This window comes from Nicotiana attenuata, chromosome 1 (assembly GCF_001879085.1).
Source record: "Nicotiana attenuata strain UT chromosome 1, NIATTr2, whole genome shotgun sequence".
NCBI lineage: Eukaryota > Viridiplantae > Streptophyta > Magnoliopsida > Solanales > Solanaceae > Nicotiana > Nicotiana attenuata.
Genome location: NC_031989.1, coordinates 61,383,183 through 61,394,982, shown reverse-complemented (window position 1 = coordinate 61,394,982; position 11,800 = coordinate 61,383,183). Strand labels below are relative to the sequence as shown.

Below are 11,800 nucleotides of genomic sequence, written 5' to 3'. Positions count from 1 at the left end.
GGATTGGAATTCTGCAAGTTGCAGTAGCTCGTCATGTCATTTGGGATGTGTGTGCAAAATTTCAGGTCATTTGGACATGTTTTGGTTAGGTTTTTTATCGAAAGCGTATTTTGATAAAAATTGAAGTTCTTAGGCTTAAATCCTTGTTTAATTCGAGTTTTCGGCGTTGTTTTAGGTGGTTTAAGGATTGGTGCAAGTTTGAATGAGGTATTAGGTGTTATTGGTGCTTTTGGTTGAGGTCTCGGGGGCTTCGGGGTGATTTCGGATGGTTAACGGAAGAATTTTGAAGTGCTGCAGCAGCTGAAGTGTTCCTCTTCTGGTATTTTCGCATCTGCGGCTTGGGAACCGCAGATGCGGCTAAGTGGCCGCAGAAGCGGCTTTGCCCCTTTCCCTCAGAAACCGCAGAAGCGGTACAATTCTCGCAGAAGCGGAGCCGCAGAAGCGGGTCAGGCATTGCAGATGCGGGCTCCTGTATCTCCTTAGTTTCCGCAGAAGCGGATGTTCCCCCGCAGACGCGGTGTCGCACCTGCTACCCTTTTATCGCAGATGCGGTCCCTGCCTTTTTAAAGAAAACCACAGAAGCGGCTCTTGTTCCGCAAAAGCGGGACCGCAGAAGCGGTCCCTTGTCCGCAGAAGCGGAAATGCCTGTGCAGATATAGAAATTCCGAGGGTTAGATTTCATAAGTTAGAAAAATCAAATTGAGCTCGGGGAAGGGCGATTTTCAGAGGGTTTTGAAGAGAAGACTATTGGGTAATGTTTCATAAATCCCTTCTAGTTATATTTCATCATTTTGTAGTTAAATCCATCATTAAAATTCGAATTTGGGATCAAAAATTGGAAAATTGGGTGAAACTTCATAGGCTAAACTATTGGGTTTCTGAGTGGGTGTTTGACCACCGATTTGGGAGATTTTTATATGGTTAGACTCGTGAGAGTACGAGGGTTCTGAAAATGTGAAAATTATTCGATTCTGAGGCGTTAGCCTGAAGGGCATTTTGGTCATTTTTACCTAATTTCACGCCGTAGCTTTGAATTTAATAGTAAAACCAGTTGGTTGCGATGTTATTCACAATATGTAATTGAATTGAATAGATTTGGGACATTTGTAGTCGGATACTCGTGGCAAAGGCGTGATTTCTAGTTGATTTTGAGCCGGTTCGAGGTAAGTGGCTTGTCTAACTTTGTGTGGGGGACCTTTCCCCTTAGGATATGATATGTGGTAATTGAGTGCCTTGTACGTGAGGTGACGAGCGTGTACTTGAGCTAATTGTAGAAAAATCCAATTTTTACTTAAGATATTGAGACTGAGTTTCCTTCATATTTGCCTTGTTTTACTTGCAGTTATAACCTGTGTTAGATTAGAAAAACATGTTTAGTTGATTTAACTTGCCTAATTGTTTAAGTTGCCTTGATTGTACTACGTGAAGCATGCTAGGCTAGTACTGCCTGATGTTTGTTTTTTGTACTTCATTTCTGAATATCCTCTGGTTGTGGTTGCGCATTTACATTGGGACTACGGATGTGGGATTCCGGTAGCTCCCCCCTCCCCCTTGTGTTTACTTTGGGACTGCGGGTTCGATTCCCGATAGATCCCCCTGCACATTTACTTTGGGATTGCGGGTTAGATTCCCGATAGATCCCCCTGCACATTTACTTTGGGACTGCGGGTTAGATTCCCGATAGATCCCCCTGCACATTGATAGTTGGACTACGAGATGGTATCCTGGGAGATCCTCATTGTTACCATTGGTATTGAGCTGTACTTATTCTGTGTTTGCTCCGTTCTTTGTGTATTTGTTATTGCTTTGTTTAGACTGTCTTATTCCACTGTTGTACTCACTGTTACTGCCTATTTTCATACTGTTGATTTACATTATATTGTTTAACCTCAATAGGGCCCTGACCTTCCTCGTCACTACCCAACTGAGGTTAGGCTTGGCACTTACTGAGTACCGCTGTGATGTACTCATGCCCTTCCTGCGCATGTTTTTTCATGTGCAGATCCAGGTACCTCTACTCAGGCGCACTATCCTTGAGGCGAGGAGATACACGGAGACTTCGAGGTATATCTACCGCGTTCGCAGACCAGGAGTCTCTATTCTGTTCCAGCTTTAGTATCTAGTTTATCCCTTTTCTCTCTGTTGTTTAGATATTCTGGAGTTAGAACAGCGTACTATGTTTCTGTTAGCCTGTGGTTCCCGTGAGTTTCCGGGTTTTGGGATTGAGTTGTAGACTTCCGCGTTTCTTTTGAGTTGTATAGGCCGAGCGGCCTTATATGCAGTTATTATTTTGATATGTTCAGTTCTAATTAAATTATTCCGCAAGTTAGGTTGTTATTTTCGCATTGTTAGGCTTACCTAGTTATAGGGACTAGGTGCCATCACGACATGTTCACGGAGGGCGAACTGGGGTCGTGACAAGTTGGTATCAGAGCTCTAGGTTCATAGGAGTCACGGAACACAGGCCGGTTTATTAGAGTGTCGCTGATCGGTACGGAGACGTCTGTACTTATCTACGAGAGGCTATGTAACTGTTTAGGAAAAATCTTCATTTCATTGGAATTCCTTGTCGTGCGATATTTTTGAACATCAATTCTAAACTTCCGACTTCTATTCTCTCACAGATGGTGAGGACACGTGCTACTCGAGATGATCAGGCACCCGCGCCCCCTACTGCAACCGTCAGAGGCCGGGGCCGGGGGAGATGCCGAGGACGCGCACGTAGTGCAGCCAGGGCACCTGCGCGAGCTGCCGCTGAGGTACCACCAGCAGATCCAGCCGGAGCCCAGGCACCTAGCACACCTACTACTACCACTACTACTCCAGCTTTCCAGGAGACTTTGGCTCAGTTCATGAGTATGTACACCACCTTGGCTCAGGCAGGGTATCTTCCCCTTGCTGCAGCCACATCCCAGGCCGGGGGAGGAGCACAGACTCCCGCCGTCCGCACTCCTGAGCAGCGAGTGCCGCAGGCTCCCGAGATTATTCCCGCACCGCCTGCAGCGCCAGTTCAGCCCGAGGATGGGTCAGCTGCTTCAGAGGACAAGCAGCGGAGACTTGAGAGGTTCAAGAAATATGATCCTCCTGTATTCAGTGGGTTAGCATCAGAGGATGCCTTGGGATTTTTGGAGGAGTGCTACCGTATTCTCCGCACTATGGGCATATCAGGATCGAGCGGGGTTTCCTTCACTACTTTCCAGCTTTGAGGAGCCGCCTATCAGTGGTGGCGTGCTTACGAGTTAGACAATCTGGGTGAGACAGCTTCCCTAACTTGGACTCAGTTTTCAGATATATTCCTGAGAGAGTATGTTCCTCAGAGCCTCAGGGACGCATGGCACACAGAGTTTGAGCATTTGCGCCAGGGTACTATGACCGTCTCAGAGTATGCTGTCCGTTTCACCAGCTTGGCTAGACATGCACCGGCCTTGGTTTCTACTGTTCGCGAGAGGGTTCGCCGGTTTATTGAGGGGCTTATTCCCAGCATCAGGTCTGGCATGGCTCGCGAGTTGGAGATTGATATTCATTATCGGCAGGTGGTGAGCATTGCTAGGAGGATTGAGGGTATGCATGCTAGGGACAGAGAGGAGAGGGAGGCCAAGAGGTCTCGAGAGTCGGGCCATTACTCTGGTGCCCGTTTTCCATCAGCAGGTCGTTATGGTAGAGGTTATGCAGGCGCCTGTTCATTCAGCTCTTCCAGCAGCCGGCAGTGCTCCAGCTCCGCCTATACCTCAGGGGCCTTACTACGCACCTCTAGTTTCTAGCGCGCTACCTGCGCGAGGTGTTTCCAGAGGTCAGTCCAGCAGACCTAGCCCTAGTCAGTCATAGCCGCCGCATCCTCCCAGGGCTTGTTTCGAGTGTGGTGATACACGCCACATGGTTAGGGACTGCCCAAGACTTGGTAGGGGTGCATCTTCACAGACTGCTCAGCCACAGCGTACTCCTCAGAGTTCTCAGGCCATGATCACAGCTCCAGTTGCTACCCCACCTACCCGTACCGAGGCTGTTGCCTCCGATTCTGTCATCACAGGTATTGTCATGGATTGTTATAGGGTATACCGATTCTATTCGATCTAGGCTCTGCTTATTCTTATGTGTCTTCTTATTTTGCTCCGCATTTGGGTGTACCTCGGAATTTCCTTGAGTTTCCCCTGTTTATGTTTCTACTCCTGTGGGGGATTCTCTTGTTGTGGACCGCGTTTATCGGTCATGTTTGGTTACTATTCGTGGTTTTGACACCAGCGCGGACTTATTGTTACTCGGTATGGTGGATTTTGACATTATTTTGGGCATGGACTGGTTGTCGCCCCATTTTGCTATTCTTGATTGTCACGCCAAGACCGTGACGCTGGCTATGCCAGGTATTCCGCGTATTGAGTGGAGTGGTACTTTAGATCACACTCCCAGTAGAGTTATCTCTTTCCTTAAAGCTCAGCGTATGGTTGAGAAGGGGTGTGTCGCGTATTTAGCTTATGTGAGAGATGTCAGTGTTGACACCCCTTCTGTTGATTCAGTTCCAGTGGTACGGGATTATCTCGATGTGTTTCCAGCTGATCTTCCGAGCATGCCGCCCGATAGAGACATCGATTTTGGCATTGATCTGTTGCCGGGCACTCAGCCCATTTCCATTCCTCCGTATCGTATGGCTCCTCCTGAGTTGAAGGAGTTGAAGGATCAGTTACAGGAATTTCTTGGTAAGGGTTTTATTCGACCCAGTATTTCACCGTGGGGTGCTCCTGTTTCGTTCGTGAAGAAGAAGGATGGTTCTATGCGTATGTGTATTGATTATCGCCAGCTGAACAAGGTTACAGTGAAGAACCGTTATCCTTTGCCTCGTATTGATGATCTGTTTGACCAGCTTCTGGGCGCACAGGTGTTTTCTAAGATTGACTTGCGCTCAGGGTACCATCAGTTGAAGGTTCGGGAGCCAGATATCCCGAAGACTGCCTTCAGGACTCGTGTATTCCCGCAGTCGGGAAGATCATGAGCAGCACCTGAGGATCGTGCTTCAAACCTTGAGGGAGAAGAAGTTATGTGCAAGTTCTCAAAATGTGAGTTTTCGCTGAGTTTTGTGGCATTCTTAGGCCATATGGTACCGAGTGAGGATATTCAGGCGGATCCGAAAAAAGTAGAGGCCGTGCAGAGTTGGCCCAGGTCGTCCTCAGCTATAGAGATTTGCGGTTTCCTTGGCCTGGCGGGCTACTACCATCATTTTGTGGAGGGGTTTTCATCGATTGCGGCCCCTATGGCTAGATTGACCCAGAAGGGTGCTCCATCTCAGTGGACAGAGGAGTCCGAGGCGAGCTTTCAAAAGCTCAAGACAGCTTTGACTACAGCCCCAATTTTGATATTGCCTACTGGTTCGGGGTCTTATACAGTCTATTGTGATGCCTCACGGGTTGGCCTCGGAGCGGTTGGCGGAGATTTATATCTGGGAGATCGTCCGTCTGCATGGTATTCCAGTTTCTATTATTTCATACAGAAGTACCCAGTTTACATAGCGGTTCTGGAGAGTCGTGCAGCAGGAGTTAGGCACTCGGGTGGAGTTGAGCACAACATTTCACCCCCAGACGGACGGACAGTCCGAGCGCACTATTCATATTCTTGAGGATATGCTCCGTGCGTGTGTGATTGAGTTTGGAGGGTCTTGGGATCATTTCTTGCCATTGGCAGAGTTTGCTTACAACAACAGTTATCAGTCTAGCATTCAGATGGCGCTGTTTGAGGCTTTATGTGGTAGGAGGTGCAGGTCTCCGGTGGGTTGGTTTGAGCCGGGTGAGGCCAGGCTATTGGGCACAGAGTTGGTTCAGGATGCATTGGAGAAGGTCAAGGTGATTCAGCATAGACTCCGTACAGCCCAATCCAGACAGGAGAGTTACGCGGGCAGGAATGTTCGTGATGTTTCATATATGGTCGGAGAGCGGGTTCTGCTTCGGGTTTCGCCTATGAAGGGCGTTAGGAGATTTGGGAAGAAAGGGAAGTTGAGTCCGAGATTTGATGGCCCTTTCGAGGTATTGAGGCGTGTTGGGGAGGTTGCTTATGAGCTTGCCTTACCTCCCAGCTTGGCAGGAGTTCATCCGGTATTCCATGTTTCGATGCTCCAGAGGTATCACGGTGATCCGTCGCACGTGTTGGATTTCAGTTCAGTTCAGTTGGAGAAGGATCTATCCTATGTTGAGGAGCCAGTGGCTATATTGGACAAGCAGGTCATGAAGTTGAGGGCAAAGGACATTGCGTCCGTAAAGGTTCAGTGGCGGGTTCAGCCGGTCGAGGAGGCAACTTGGGAGACCGAGCGGGATATGCGCAGCCAGTACCCTCATCTTTTCACTACTTCAGGTATGTTCTCTATGCTCGCTCAAGGACGAACGAATGTTTAAGTGTAGGAGGATGTGACGACCCGGCAGGTCATCTTAAGAATTTACGCCCCGATCCCCTATTACCTGCTTACCCTAAGTTCATTTCTGCTATTTTTGGTTTGCCGGGACGTTCGGTGTTGAGTTTCGGAGAGTTTTGGGACACTTAGTCCCTAAATGAGTGCTTAAGTGTTGAAAAGTAATCCGTAGTCGGAACAATGTGAAGACGACCTCGGAATGGAAATCCGATGGTTCCGTTAGCTCCGTTAGGTAATTTCGGGGTTGGGAGCGTGTTCGGAATGTATTTTGGAAGTCCGTAGCTCATTTAGGCTTGAAATGCCGAAGTTTGAATTTTTGAAGTTTCCGGTCCGATAGTGAGTTTTTGATCCGAGGGTCGGATTGGAATTCCAGAAGTTGCAGTAGCTCTGTCATGTCATTTGGGATGTGTGTGCAAAATTTTAGGTCATTTGGACGTGTTTTGGTTAGGTTTTTGATCGAAAGCGTATTTTGATAAAAATTGAAGTTCTTAGGCTCAAATCCTTGTTTAATTCGAGTTTTCGGCGTTGCTTTAGGTGGTTTAAGGATTGGTGCAAGTTTGAATGAGGTATTAGGTGTTATTGGTGCTTTTGGTTGAGGTCCCGGGGGCCTCGGGATGATTTCGGGTGGTTAACGGAAGAATTTTGAAGTGTTGCAGCAGCTGAAGTGTTCCTCTTCTGGTATTTTCGCATCTGCGGCTTGGGAACCGCAGATGCGGCGCCGCAGAAGCGGCTAAGTGGCCCTTTTTCCCTCAGAAACCGCAGAAGCGGAGCCGCAGAAGCGGGTCAGGCATCGCAGATGCGGGCTCCTGTATCTCCTTAGTTTTCGCAGAAGCAGATGTTCCTCCGCAGATGCGGTGTCGCACCTGCGACCCTTTTATCGCAGATGCGGTCCCTGCCTTTTTAAAGAAAACCGCAGAAGCGGCTCTTGTTCCGCAGAAGCGGGACCGCAGAAGCGGTCCCTTGTCCGCAGAAGCGGAAATGCCTGTGCAGATATAGAAATTCCGGGGGTTAGATTTCTTAAGTTAGAAAAATCAAATTGAGCTCGGGAAGGGCGATTTTCAGAGGGTTTTGAAGAGAAGACTATTGGGTAACGTTTCTTAAATCCCTTCTAGTTATATTTCATCATTTTGTAGTTAAACCCATCATTAAAATTCGAATTTGGGATCAAAAATTGGAAAATTGGGTGAAACTTCATAGGCTAAACTATTGGGTATTTGAGTGGGTGTTTGACCTCCGATTTGGGAGATTTTTATATGGTTAGACTCGTGAGAGTACGAGGGTTCTGAAAATGTGAAAATTATTCGATTCCGAGGCGTTGGCCTGAAAGGTATTTTGGTCATTTTACCTAATTTCACGTCGTAGCTTTGAATTTAATAGTAAAACCAGTTGGTTGCGATGTTATTCACAATATGTAATTGAATTGAATAGATTTGGGCCATTTGGAGTCGGATACTCGTGGCAAAGGCGTGATTTCTAGTTGATTTTGAGCCGGTTCGAGGTAAGTGGCTTGTCTAACCTTGGGACTGCGGGTTAGATTCCCGATAGATCCCCTTGCACATTGATAGCTGGACTACGAGACGGTATCCTGGGAGATCCTCATTGTTACCATTGGTATTGAGCTGTACTTATTCTGTGTTTGCTTCGTTCTTTGTGTATTTGTTATTGCTTTGTTTAGTCTGTCTTATTCCACTGCTGTACTCACTGTTACTGCCTATTTTCATACTGTTGACTTACATTATAATTGTTTAACCTCAGTAGGGCCCTGACCTTCCTCGACACTACCCAACCGAGGTTAGGCTTGGCACTTACTGAGTACCGCTGTGATGTACTCATGCCCTTCCTGCGCATGTTTTTTCATGTGCAGATCCAGGTACCTCTACTCAGGCGCACTATCCTTGAGGCGAGGAGATACACGGAGACTTCGAGGTATATCTGCCGCGTCCGCAGACCAGGAGTCTCTATTCTGTTCCAGCTTTAGTATCTAGTTTATCCCTTTTCTCTCAGTTGTTTAGATATTCTGGAGTTAGAGCAACGTACTATGTTTCTGTTAGCCTGTGGTTCCCGTGAGTTTCCGGGTTTTGGGATTGAGTTGTAGACTTCCGCGTTTCTTTTGAGTTGTATAGGCCGAGCGGCCTTATATGCAGTTATTATTTTGATATGTTCAGTTCTAATTAAATTATTCCGCAAGTTAGGTTGTTATTTCCGCATTGTTAGGCTTACCTAGTTATAGGGACTAGGTGCCATCACGACATGTTCACGGAGGGCGAACTGGGGTCATGACATAAAGTCATAATCCCAAAAGTAAATGTTTCAATTCACGGATTTTTCTCCTGTTTGATCACTTTTTTAAGCTTGTTACTTGAAAATTGTGCAAGATCATCTCCAACATCTACTACAGAGGACCCATCCTCTTCTCTACTTCTTTTTGCAGGGGTATTTGCAGGAGAAGTCATATCATTTTCAGCCATTGAATCCTACAAAGGAAAAATTAATTATTAAAAACCATATTGTAGATAAGAAGCTATACAGGCAAAGTTTGAATTAGTCACCTTGAAAGTTGTGTTTGCATCAGTGTGTTGTTGACACTCAAAATCAGGGTCCTATTAAGAAAATAGTAACATAATTAATTTAAACTTGATAATCCCTTATATAAAATCAAAAGAAAAATTAGTGTATTATGAAGTATTTGAGTATCGATCACATACAGTGAATGTATCATCTTGTGCAGATTGCTTATATTGCTGTATAAGGTTATCGTCCTCGCTGATTTTAACAACATTATAAACTTCCGCATGCACTTTAATGTTGGAGCTCTTGACACTCACTTTAAACAGGACTTTTTTGTCAAGAATATCATACAACTCCACTGGATAAGAACACTCATCAACAGCAGCAGAAGCCTAAGACCGAATTAGTGTTAGAAATGGTAAAACGCAAAGAATTACCTTTCTTACCTTTTATTGAAAAAATATAGTAACAATTAAAATAAATAAAATATACCTCAATTGAAATTTTATTTAACTCATTAGCAGACTTCCCAATGAGACTTATTGCTTCACGATCCCAAAGCAACAAAGATATAAAGCCAGTGTGATCCATCACTTGCACTCGAAGCTTGTACCTAAAAGAGACGTTTAGAATAAGAAATCGAAACTTTAGTTTCATTTAATATTTTATAGTAAAATTGGTCCTTATTTTTGTAACTTGCAACTTTAGTTCTATTTCACAGTAAATAGTGAAGCTTATCAAACCTATGAGTGGCAGAACTATCAAGGCGATCACATTTCTTGCAGTGAAATTTACTTCCAATTTTGTCAACCTTCTTCGAGCATCTCTTGCACCCCAAATATGACCATTCTTTTTCAAGTAGAAGATTCACTACAGTCGCAACAATCTAAATATGTCCTTCCTGAAAAGAAGTCAAGTTGTAGCAAATTTGATTGTTGGAATCTATATATAAATGCCAAGAGCATAAGCTGTGAAATTCTATTTATGTCCCAAAACCAAAAATATAAGTAACTAAGCATAGATATTAAATTAGTTCCATTAAATGATACCTTCAATAGTTCAATCTGTAAGCATTCAGATGCATAAGGGAATATCACATGAACAGAAGCATTTAGGATTTCAGTTGTACAATGTTTCTCCTACTGTAATCATTCGAGAAACAGAAAGGAAAGACATTGCAACCACTGCACCAATAGCTGATGCTTGGGCTCTAAGTCTTAAGGGGAAGATTTCAGATGTTATTACCCAACAACAGTAAAGAAAGTGTGAATTTCCGTGCCCTGCTGCTTGCTGAATTTCTGCTAACTTTCTTCTTTTTATTAGTGAAGTTTCAGATTGTGAAATGCTCATAAACTTACGTAACAGGTATTCCAAAAAACATATATGTGCACATTTAGGAAAACAAATAGTATTTTTAGACCTAACAGTGTTAAACATACACAACATAACGTTAGTTAAATACTAAAGGAGTCAAATAGATTAGTCACCTCCATGCAGTCGACCAATTCGCTAATAGTTTTAACTTCTACATTTCCAGTAGCCAACTCATCAGAAACAGAATAACTACGCTGAGAAGGTATTTGAGTGTTCCTGGCAGAGTTAGCTTCATTTACACTTGCCATTCTGTATTTACGCAAGCTTGTATTAGTTTTAACCATAAACAGTTATTTGTGTAGTATCCACATAAACTTAATTTATGAAATAACTAACCTGGACTTAAAATCAATAGCTTGAGGAAGATCCGGGTTAATCCAGAGCTTTGAGGCATGCCAAGTATTACGCACAGAATATTTGCCTATATATAACTTTAGTTTCTGAACCAAAAAATTAACATAAAAAAATTATCCCATGTCATCAAGACAATAGAAATACCATGAAATTTGTGAGCTTTTATCAACTGCATAACAATTATGACCGGCTGATGGGGTGATCCCTGTTAATGTGGCAAGATTTGGTCAACGAATTCTCCCCAAAATGTTGCCGAGATATTATTCCTTCTGTGTAATTTACATAACAACTTAATTAGACAACGATAAGTAATCATGTTAATATATAACAACTTAATCAGACAACGATAAGTAATCATGTTCAAATATATAACAAAGTAAATTCATAGACGCAATCTTACTCATGATCTTCAAGCTCCACATTCATATAATTGCTGGTTTTATCACCTTGGTTATGAGATTCTACCTCACCATAACTTACAACCTCTCCAATGACATCTATAATAATTTCAAAAAATAATCATGAGAAAGTTGATAAGACATTAAAATAAAAGAACTGCGAATTGAATACTTACCGAAGAGTTCACTTTCTTCAACATCAATTTTGTTTATCAAATACTCATAAGGTTTTAAGTCGAAGATAGTCATACCAAAAAGATGATCATTTGCTTCCTCTACAAATGTCTTATGAGTAAATGCCAACTTCAATTTATGTCGCGTTTATTTAAGTTTTGTATAATTTGGTCCAACCACAAAGTTCTTCATAACGTACAAACCCAATTTTTTTATCTTTGGTTTGAACATACGTATAAGTGACCGACCAACAGTCGCATGAATACGATCGCCCTAGAATCAAAAAATTCATAAATAATATAGAGTCAGACAAATAATCAGTTGTACAGTGTTTTAGTCAAACTTTTTTGAAAAAATAAGTGCAACTAAAAAAGAATGGACCTTTTCGTCTTGAATAATTAATTCAAGGGAGACGGAGTTGTCTGGTTTGTCGCGGTCTGGAACGTGCCACAATCTCACTATTTGTACCTTCAAATTCCAATTCATCTTGTTACTCGATATATTGCAAATATAGTTAAATGCCGTCATATTTCTTCTTCGAGAAAACTTTATAAGAGGATTGTCTTTCTTTTGGCATCAAATTCCGTATATATATATATATATA

General features: G+C 43.6%; 1 long non-coding RNA gene across 1 annotated transcript; it reads right to left on the bottom strand.

Annotated features, from left to right (window-relative positions):
- LOC109241204 lies at positions 9,415 to 10,398 on the bottom strand. The gene is made up of 3 exons (XR_002070202.1): positions 10,384 to 10,398; positions 9,640 to 9,797; positions 9,415 to 9,509 (listed from the first exon to the last, which is right to left on the bottom strand). It is a non-coding gene; the product is annotated as an uncharacterized LOC109241204 (long non-coding RNA).